We start from the raw sequence: 12,129 nt of genomic DNA on the forward strand, positions 1-12,129 counted from the left end.
CGGTGCTACAGTAAAAAAAACGAAATAGCGTGGGTTATAGGCCTTGCTGAGTACATTATAAATTGTGTCAAAAAATCACTTTCAAATTCAGAAGTTATTCTAAAAAAACCGTTTTCATTGATGTTCGTCAACTTATAGACCTCTAACTCAGTTTTTATCAGACTTTAAATTTTTTAACGGGTTTGGAAAGAAAACTGATAACTTTTTTGATTTTAGTAGCTTTTCATTGCTTATTTTGATATGAAAGCTTATAAAAATTTATACCAATTTATAAAGAAAATTTAGTTCTTAACAAAACATGGTTTTAATTTTTCAAATCGGATGAAAATTGTAAAAGTTATGTATTTAACTTAAACTTAATTTTTTTCGAACTAAATATAAACTGATATTAACAAGTAATGTCTCGTTTTTTATACCCTTCACCTTCGTGAGAACGGTATATATAAGTTTGTCATTCCCTTTGTAATTTCTACATTTTTCATTTCCGACCCTATAAAGTATATATATTCTGAATCCTTATAGATAGCGGAGTCTATAAAGCGATGTCGATGTCTGTCTGTATATATCAATTTTCTGAATACCCCAGATATCTTCGGGATCCAGATCTTCAATAATTCTGTCAGACATGCTTTCGAAAAGTTTGTTATTTAAAATCAAAAAATCGGTCCACAAATAGCTGAGCTAGGTTTTCATAAAAGAAAATTAAAATAAGTTTTTTTGAATTTGAAAAATTACAAAAAAGCGAAACTTTTTATAAAAACTTACACAATTTTTTAAATTGTTTAACATTTTTAAATCGGTCTAAAAATGTGTGAGTTAGAGGTACTAAAGTACTACGACCTTACCCTAAAATAGTTTTTAATAAAAAATAACTCAAAATTTTAACGGTTTTAGTATGTCCTCACCTAGCCCTAAAACCCCCAGTAGGTCGCCTTTCAAGTTCTGACAAAAAGGGTTATTTTGTAGCAGAGGGTAATTTTGTTGAAGTTTTTGTAGACCTTCTAGATCCTATAATAGTCAGTGCCAGGAGAATTTCAGATTTGTTGCCCTTGTTGGAATGGTGCCAATTAAAAGCTTGCATTTCCCCTGTAGTTTTGTATGATACAAATACACCGATGAATTTCTCTTGCATGTGTCAAATTTATTTTAAATTAAAAAAGTTAACAACGAATCCGTCCAAAAGAAAATAATCAAAACAAATACATCTCAGCTCTGAATGTATAAAATTTCATTAAGATATCTTCAATGTTTAACGAGCTTACGACTTATTTCCAAAATAAAATGTTTCAAAATCTCAAAAGTGGTTTCTGGGTCAATAAACAACAGCATTGAGTGTTAAGCTCAATAAAATTAATGTATTTAATTCATCTCAAGCAGATATCGCTGGAAGGACACGATTAAGTAAGTTGTCCATATTCAATCTCAAATTTCTGATCTCAGAAGGATCCAATCTATATTCATTTGAGTAAAGGGTCAAATATTAGTATGTCTGTTCATTTTCTTGCTATTTTTTTTTACTAATTTTACTAGCTTTGGCAAATTTCAATACAAAAATTTTACAAAATATTGGAAAATAGTAAAATCAGTATTCAAACGAACATTTCAAATTTGAACATTTTAATATGGTTTTAATATTCAATAAAAATTAAAATTCCTTTATTAACAAAACGAAATCATATTTAAACGAAAATTCTCCATTTAGAAAAAGATGAACATCATCATTTCTTTAGCAATTTCATTAAATATGTCACAGTGAGAAGAAAATAAAAGCTGCTGTAAATGGCATAAAATAACTTTTAAAATGTTTTTCACTTAAATAATAATCGGTATCCTGCAACAAAAAAAATATAAAAAAAGCAGACAAAGGAATAAAATTACAGACACAAAAAAACAAAGAGGATAATGGACAGAAAAAAAGGCAAACAAACAAAACACACAAAAAACTAAAGAATTTTGTAATAAAAAAAATTCTAAAAAAAAAACCAAACCACCCACTAGATAAAACTCCCACACAAAACAACAAAGAAAATTCTAAACTGAAATATTTTGTAACTAATGACAATTATATTTTGCAAAAAGCCAAATAAAAAGCATTTAATTAATAATTTACTTTATGGAATTTAGCAAGTGACACATGAGAGCCAAACTAAAGGGGCAAAGGAGGACAATTCATTGTCATACTACAGCATCAGGGACACAAAAAGAAAAAAAAAAGAAGGACGTTCTCGATGGCAAATTCAAACCAGCCATGACACAAGGCAAGATGTTTTGCCCCTAATTTCTGTTGTTATATCGTTGATATAGTGATATCGTTGTTGTTTATTTTTATATTTATATTCTGCCTCAATATTTTCTGCTGCAAAAGCAAGACAAACAAATACTTGGCATTCGCACTCTTCATCTGCAAAACAATCGAAGTTGTTTGGCATCAGCAGCAGCTGGACCAAAAAAAAAACAAAACAAAAACGTTGTTTTCTTTCCTACAATTCCGTTCAAAAACGGAAATTTAACACTCACTAAATCAATGGTTAAATTAAAAAGGGCGGAGTTTAATTCTCAGTTATACATACAGATACACAGCACACATACAATTGTATTTAGTAGTGGTGAATATGTTGTTTTGTGTTTTTCTTTTTTTTACTTCTACTTCTACTTCTTCATTTTTATTGTCTTTGTCTTACAGAGTAAACAGTTTTATTTATTTTCGTTAAGAGAACAAATGGAACACAAATACATAATAAATAAATAAGTAAATTTCTCATGTTTGGTTTTATTTGTACGTGTGGTGAAGTTGAATTAATGTTTTACTTATAAATTCTTATCTTTCAGATACATACAGTAAGGTATTTGTCTATAGATATTGCAAAATATTTACTTTAATAATTGTATGTATATTTATTATGGAATTGTTTTGCTTTTATTTTTAAGTTCAATAAAATTATAATTTTGGGTAATTATTAAAAGCAAAGCTAAATAGTCTCATTTTTCTATTACACGGTGCTACAGTGAAAACAAACTTGGAAATCGACATAGCGTAGGTTACAGGTTTTGCTGAGTACATTACAGATTGTGTCAAAAAATTTCAGAAACACCCTCAAATTCAGAAATTATTCTAAAAAAAACATCTTTCAGTGATGTTCGTCAACGTATCGACTTGTAACTCAGTCAGTTTTTGTCCGACTTTAAATTTGTTAATGAGTTTGGAAAGAAAACTGATTACGCTCTAAAATTACGTGCACTTTTTGATAGATTTGCAAGTTATAAGTATTGTTTTTGTTAAGAATATCTAAAAACAAAACAATAATTATCAACTTTTTTGAATTTAGTCGCTTTTCATTGCTTATTTTGATATGAAAGCTTATAAAAATGTATATCAATGTTTAAAGATAATTTAGTTCTTAACAAAACATGGTTTTAATTTTCCAAATCGGATGAAAATTGTAAAAGTTATTAAATTTTTCATTAACACCATGGACAATTTTTAATTTACAAGGTAAATTTGTTCGAACTTTTTTCGAAAAAGTTTAATAACTTTTGCAAATATAAACCGATTTTAACAAGTAATGCCTCGTTTTTGTACCCTTCACCTTCGTGAGAAGGGTATATATAAGTTAGTCATTCCCTTTGTAATTTCTACAATATAATTTTCCGACCCTATAAAGTATATATATTCTGGTTCCTTATAGATAGCGGAGTCGATTAAGCCATGTCCGTCTGTCTGTCTGTCTGTCTGTCTCTTGAAATCAATCATATATCAATATCTCCGGAATTCTTCAGGCTCGGTTGTTACTTAAAATCGAGAAAACCCAAATTTTTTTCGATAAATATTAAAAAAAAAAATAAAATTTAAAACAAAAATAAAAAAACAATTCGAAAAAAAAAATTTCCAAAAAATGCCCATCTGCCTTCTTTAATTTGAAAAAAACATCGATTGCTCTCCGAAGCTTATGATGAATTTGTATATGTTTCAATGTGCGAGAGATGGTTTGTGCTGTTCAGAATATTAACCCTTTGACGACGAATGGGACACATATGTCCCATTTGCTTTTTTCGTCATTACAGCCATAATTTTCATTGGATTTTGATCTAAGCGGTGTTGTTCGATGAAAAACAAATGTGTTCTTTGGTGTTAATGTTAATACTAAGGTTATGTTGTTTAAGTTTGGCTTAAGGGATTCTCAAAGTCAGAAATTCGTATATTTTTTTGGACAATTTTAGTTTTCTTATATCTCGAGTTCTAATTGATACTGTTGGATAAACTTTTAGTATTAGATGTACCAATGCCTTACGCAAATTTTTTGACCAACGCATTTTTAATCGGTTCTATACTTTTCCCGGGGGGACTGAACATATGATGGGACATATGTGTCCCATTCGTCATCAAAGGTAAAAATAAAGGAGCTTTTTCTTTAAATTTTTTTTATTTTATTTAATATTTTATAATTGATAAACAATGAAATAACAAACAATTCAGTAAAAACATTAAAAAAACACAAAATATTAATTTAAAATTGTATATGGTTCATAAAATCTAAATCAAAATCGAACTTATTTGTGATAAAATTCAAAACAATTTCTGTTCCAGTAAAGCACTTTTGTTTTTTACATGCGAAACAAATTGTGTTTGTTCGACTATCAATTCAGTTTTTTGTCCTGACTCCTCCATTCCATCTTGCATGATAATGTCCAGCTACAGCCATCAAAAAACAGACGATCATAAAATCTGATCTTCATAAGATCTTAAGTTTATATAATAATATTGGATTATTGGAAATGTTATCGAAATATAACATTTTCCAGGTCTGCTGTCATATCTTGAACCACGGATTCGCCAATGTCAACCTCTCTCTGCGTTTTTGCCTGTGTATATATATATCAGTTTTATATAAATAACCAATTTAAACTCGCAACTACACCCAGGCTTATGGGTTTTTCTTTTATTTTAATTACATTTTACCACATGCTCGTATAAAGACTGATAAGTATTTGCCTTGGGTCAAAGTTTTTCCAAATGCTGAGTTGAAATGATTTATTACTGGTTGTATTTTTAAGGCTCAATGGTATAATTGGTAGACGGCTTAGCTGTTCAGCATTGATAGCAAAATGTAAGCTTGAAAGAATACTTTCAAAACTACCTCGAATCATAACCGTGGACATAAACGATACTGAATATATTCCATCGTAGACGAGTACAATCTTATTTCTGCCAATTTATGGATACTCATTGCTTTCAATCTGCTTCACTTATGTATAATATTATATCTTTCTGCTCACAAAACGTTTCGTTTGGGAAATTATGTACTGTATTAGTGTGTCGAACTCTCAAACTGTATTATTAAACACTTCTAAAATATCTTTGGGTATAAAACCTGTATATGCAATCATTCGCTATAAGCTTTCGAAACGTAATTTTGATTGTCTTTTTTCCTCTGGAGTTTAATTAAAAATTCTTTGGCCGTTTTAGGTTTGGGAACACCTTATGCCATTGTTCAATTCTATTGGTTTTGCAATGTAAATAAAGCAATACTCTACTTTTTGAAACGAAAAAAAGCTTTTAATTGTTCAATGCATTTGTTCCCAAATTTTTACCTTTGACGACGAATGGAACACATATGTCCTATGATCGCACATTGGAGTAATAATTTTTAAATTTTGGTCTCGTAATGTCGCCTTTCCGAGTAAGAATCCGCAAAAAAATTAAAAATTTCCAGCGGAAAATACTTCATCGTCAAAGGGTTAACCAGGCCAGCAAAAAGTTTGAAGACCAAGAATTGGAAGCATTACTCCATTACTTAATCAGCAATTTCAAAACGTTTGCAAGCAGCAAAAAGCAGGGAAATTGGGTTCCATACGAATTGAAGCTGAGAGATCTTGAAAGACGATTTTGTATGTCTGAAACGCTGCTTCAATGATATAAAAGAAAATAATTTTTTTACCGAATCATTACTTGAGATGAAAAATGGATTCATTACGATAACCCGACTCTAAGAGATCGCATGTGAAGTCCGGTCAAGCAGCCGAATCGACACCAAAGCCAAATATTATGAGCTGCTGAAATTTGGCCAGACCATCACCGAACCATTGCATATGCCGAAAAACGCTCAAAATATGGGGGCGATTATGAAAAGTAATATACCGTCCTTATGCAAAACTTGTTAAAAACTATTAAGAATGAAGTGGTTCACGCGCCTTATAGTCCAGAATACGAATACTATTTCTTTCGATAAATGCAGAACGCTATATCTGGGATACGTTTCACTTTGGTACATAGTATCCGATATTGGTTTGATTCGTTCTTGTCCTCAAAAGATGAGCAGTTCTTTTGGCTCGGAATCCATATGTTGCCATAATGATGGGAAAAGGTTATAGCTTAAAGTGGCCAATACTTTGAATAAATTTATATTGTACAAATATTTCAAAATAAAAGCTAAAAATTTGAAAAAAATCTCACATTTTTAAGTCATAACAGAAAATTTTTTGCAAAAAAAAGTAAAAAAAGTTTTTTTTTGGAAAAATTTAATTTTTAAAATAAAATTTTTCAGTAATATTGAAATTTTTTTATCAAAATGTGAAAGAGAATCAACAAATATAGATTTCCATAAATCAAAAAAAAAGTTTCAAAAATTCCAAATTTGTATGGTTAAAAGGTTATTCTGAAATACAAAATTAGTATTTTAGTAAAATTGTTTTATGCTAAATTCCCAATTTTTAATTTGATAAATTCACTGAAATTTAATGTTGGGGGATAAGCTAGTTCCTATGCGCATTTGACTGGTTGCTTAGGCCAGATCATCAGGAAACCTTTTCCCAAAAGGCTTTAGAAATTTTTAGATTTTTTTCTATTGACGTTTTCGGGCTATAAATTCCCTTTGCAAAATATTTAAAAATAAATTGGGGCATACAAAGCTGGTTTTAGTTTTTTGAAATCAACAATGCGATTGAAAAGAAAATTTGGTATACATTTTAGATTTACCTAGAAAATGGGTCTATTTCGGAAAGCTCTGGACCTAGCAGTGATACAAATTTTTCTTTTACAGTACTTTTCAAAATGTTACCTTTGAGAAAAATATAAATACATAACCCTCATATGCATAAACCATTTTTAAATTTATCAAAGGTTTATAAATCAAATTTCGTATGGAAATTTTGTTTTATAAACCTTTGACAAATTTAAAAATTATACCTATCGGATCTAGAACAAACATTTGGGAACATTTTCAAATATTTCATGTTCCCGAGATACACCAATTTGGGGACCTGAGGTTCCGCTCTACCCTTGGTGTTATAAGTTTCAAAACTTATATTCAGCTACACCTCCTCTATAGCCATGGGAAATTTTATTATATTATGATGGCATTTGATCATAATATGATTACTTCAGAAAATAGTATGATGTAATATTACGATTATAAGTATTTGATCATAATATGATGTTTTATTATATTAATAATGATCATAATATGTTTGGACCACAGTCCTAAATCTTATCATAATATGTTGGCCTTACATTATGTTTTTTTTCTCTGCGTGCATAATAAAATTAATTTCTTAACTCCCTTAAAACAGCTACTGTCTTAATTTTCTTTCGATATTCAAAATATATAGAATTTTCTAGGAATAAAATAACAAAAATGAAAACGGAGACCTCAAGAATTGTTAATAAAAACTCTAATAATCAACCCAAGAGTAACATGATTATAGAAAATTAAAAAATACATACGTATTTATATGAACACACATCATATTGTCAAGATATATATAGAAGCAAACACCAACAAAACAACATTAACATGTCAATGTCATTTCAAATTAGTTAAAAAAAACTGATAATAAAAACCACATAAACAAATGATAGAAACCAATTTTCTTTAAAAACCAACAACCAACAGACAACACACTCACAACTCCACTCCTTACAGGTAAATTATCATTATATTTTCCAATTGAAATGACAACAATACAAAATGTTAAAGAAAACAAAAACAAAACAAAAAATGGGGATAAAAAAAACTGCATGAATCTTAAGTGAATGAATAAAAGTGCCTGAGTATGTGAGTTAAAAAGGCCTGAATAGAAAATAGGTACATTATTATTATTGTTATTATCTTTGTTGTATAAAATTTTTGTGTAAAATTAATTTAACTCAAATGACAATTAAACAAGTCATTGACACATCAACACAGAACACAGCTACGACAACATGAATAGACATAGAAACAGAAACAAAACACAAGACATTGATGTCATCTGTTTAACCAAGTTTTCGAACAAACACTTTAAATGAATGGAATACTGTTTTGTTTTACCCGTCCGTCTAACGTCACTATGTCTACTTGTACAAATGTTAACTTTACCATTTCACTATACATCATCCACTCCATTCTTCTACCATTTGCCGTCATAAGTATCCATCAATTTATCCATACTGTCATGGATCTAGCCATATGAATATGTATATGAATGAATAAATGAATGTATAGAGTAAAGTATCAATTTACAAACGACTGAAATTTAAAATAGAAAATCAACTGATATTGATTGATTTCATTCAATTCATGGGCTCGTATGACTGTATTCGTTGTATAGACGAATTGGGAATTATGTTTATTCTATGACTTGGATAAATTTTCTTAATAATCTAGTGTAGCCCTACAGCACATTGGGGGTATATTAGGCTAGCCGGTGCTGTTGTGAATTAAAATTTAATATCTCAGCGTTGATTAGATTAGAGGGGGTCAAAATTTGACATTTTGGCAAAACATGTATGTTTTCTCATCCATGTAACTTATTACCTATCGTTCTTTTTTTTTAATATTTAGCGACAAAAAACTTTTGGTAAAAAAAAATTCTGGTTAAAAAATATTTTTTCCGATTTTGACCCATTTGTAGGTCCAACTTACTATGGTCTTATATACGTCATTGCAAAGGTCTTTGTAATATCTATCATTAGATATACATATTGTCCATATTAATGACTTAGTAATCCAGATACAGGCAAAAAAAATAGGTCAAAACTCTTGGTTGTCCTGTCCTTATATCTCAGCCATTTGTGGACCGATTTTCTCGATTTTAAATAGCAACTGAGCCGTGTATATAAGTTATTTGGGGGCATCCAAATGTTGATTTCATTAGACAGACGCACAGAGGGATGGCTTCATACATTTTTTTGCAAAAATTATAAGTAGTTGTCGTAGAGTGCTGAAATTTGGCACCGATAATTATATGGACGAAACTAAGAAAAAAATTAAATTTTATCAAAATCGACCACGCCCAACGCCCAATCCAAATAGATTTTTTCGCATAAAATTTTTCCTATCCAAGTAAAAGTCTAGAAATTTATTACATATATTTTCTGAAACAAAAGAAGCACGTATGCTAAGTTTTATTAAAATTGGCCATGCCCACCGCATACCGCCCATGCAATCCAAATGCAATACATTTTTGTGCAAAAATTATAAGGAGTGGTCGCAGAGCATTGAAATTTGGCACCGAGAATTATATGGACTAAATTAAGAAAAAAATAAAATTTTATCAAAATTGACCACGCCCAACGCCCACTGCCCATACAATCCAAATTGATTTTTTCGCATAAAATTGTTTATATCCAAGCAAAAGTCTAGAAATTTGGTACATAAATTTATTGAAACAAAAGAGGAACGCATGCCGAGTTTCAATTAAATCGGTCACGCCCACCGCCCACGAAACCCATACATAGATAAGAATTTTTTTGATATTTCGTTTATTATTCGACGGAACAGTTTGCATCCTGTTCCGAAAACTTCCGAAAACTATATTTTTTTTAATCGAAACAAGACAATCCCACCTTTCATTTTATTAAAAAAACAGCTTGGGGGAAAGAGGGGCAACATTTTTTTTTCTCCATGGAAAATCAAAAATAATGATATCCCCATAATTTGTTTTTGTATTTATGGAGAAATGCTATATTTTTCGAATATGTTAAAGTTAAATGGTATTATTAGGAAAATTATACATAAATAAACCACTGAATTGCGTGAAAATATAAGTAAATTTTTGCTTAACACCCTTGCATGACCTTTACTTCAATTTTTTTACTTCAATTTTTAGAAAAAAAAATAAAATTTTTCTTAAAACTATCAGTGTACATTTCATCTTTAAACATTTCTCTACAAGACTGCATCATTTGATTTTTGAAATTAAGTGTTTGAAAAATTTACTTTTTGACACCAAAATCCCTCTGTGAGACGGACAGACAGACAGGCGGGCATGACTTAATCGACTCCGCTATGTATAAGGATCCAGAATATATATACTTTATAGGGTCGAAAATGACAAATGTAGAAATTACACACGGAATGGAAAACTTATATATATATACCCTTCTCACAAAGGTGAAAGGTATAAAAAAATAAAAAAAATTAATATTTTTTCCGAAATCAAAAACTTTTTTTCAAAATGGGCCCTTTTTCTTAAAAGAAAGCTTAAATATTTACCATGAAGAATTAATTGGTCGCTCATTGGGATGCGAGTTCGATAACTTTCAAAAGTGGGATGGATATCTATGAAAATAAATATTTTGTAACTCAAGACATACAAATTTTGACTTTTTTTTGAAGCAAAATCTAACTTTTTCCATAATGGGCCCTTTTTCAATTTTTTTTTTTTGCTCAAAAGCAAACTTATCTCTATACTTTTAAGATCTTTTTGGTCTCGTAGTGGAATGCGAGTGGAATTTATATCAAAATAAATGTTTTAACTCAAAAATTTTATTTATTGAATTAGAAAACATTTATTTTGATATATATCCCACTTGTCTAACTCATCAAGCAGCAATTTCAAAACGTTTGCGAGTAGCAGAATTTATCCAAATTCAGGGAAATTGGGTGCCATACGAATTGAAGCCGATAAAGGAAAACCGACTTTACATGTCCGAAATGATGTTTGAATGCTATAAAAGAAAATAGTTTTTGCACCGAATCAATACTTGCAATGAAAAATGGATCCATACGATAATCCGAAGCATTATAGATCGTATGTGACAAAGACAAATATTCATGGTGCCAAAGTAATTCTCTGTATTTGAAGAGAACAAAAGGGTCTTATCTATTCAGAGCTGCTGAAATCTAACTAGACCACCACAGGGAACCTGTACCGAACGCAACTGATTCGTTTTAGTCCAGCATTGGCGGCCATATATGAAACCCTATTATTCCATCATGACAACGCTCGCCTTATAGTCCAGACCTCGTCCCGTCCGTTTACTATTTATTTCGATCAATGCAGAACACTCTCTCTGGGTTACGTTTCACTTTGGTATAGAGTATCCAATATTGGCTTGATTCGTTGTTGGCCTCAAAAGATGAGCAGTTCTTTTGGCTCGGAATCCCTATGTTGCTATTAAGATGGAAAAATGACATAGCTAATAATGGCCAATACTTTGAATAAATTTATATTGCACAAATGTTTCAAAATAAAAGCTAAAAATTTGAAAAAATTCCACATTTTTTAGTCATACACCCATTATTTACACTCAAAATACATTATTAACGTAGTGTCAACAATTAAATTTCAGTACAAAACTAAATAACTTTTAAAAATCTTCAATTTTAAGCAAATTTTATATTATTTACACCAAAAATAAATTGTTTACATAATGTCAATAATTTTAAATTTTATGTAGAATAATGAGAGTACCAAAAATCTATAATGTTAACATGATTTTATATTATTTACAACCAAAATACATTGTTTACTTTATGACAACAATTGAAATTTCTAGCCAAATTAAAAGAAAATTTATAAAATCATTCATTCGCTTTTTATAGTTCAATTCATATCAACATTTACATTTTTTAGATTTTATATTATTTACATTAAAAATCATAATGTCAATAACGTAAAATTTCTTGTATTGTAATAAATATATTGAAAATCTATAATTTTAACATGATTTTATATTATTTACACTTAAATTGCAGGTAGGCCTCCATTTACGCGGTTTGTTGGGCCCAAAAAAATGTAAATCAAATTCGCGTAAAACGAGGTTCTAATTTAGAACGAAATGCTTTTGTGGGGCCAATAATTTTTTATTTCGCGTAAAACAATACATCACTTTACTTTAAATGAAAGCGGACGTAGCTACACAAAAAT

This window comes from Calliphora vicina, chromosome 4, assembly GCF_958450345.1.
Source record: "Calliphora vicina chromosome 4, idCalVici1.1, whole genome shotgun sequence".
Classification (NCBI taxonomy): Eukaryota; Metazoa; Arthropoda; class Insecta; order Diptera; family Calliphoridae; genus Calliphora; species Calliphora vicina.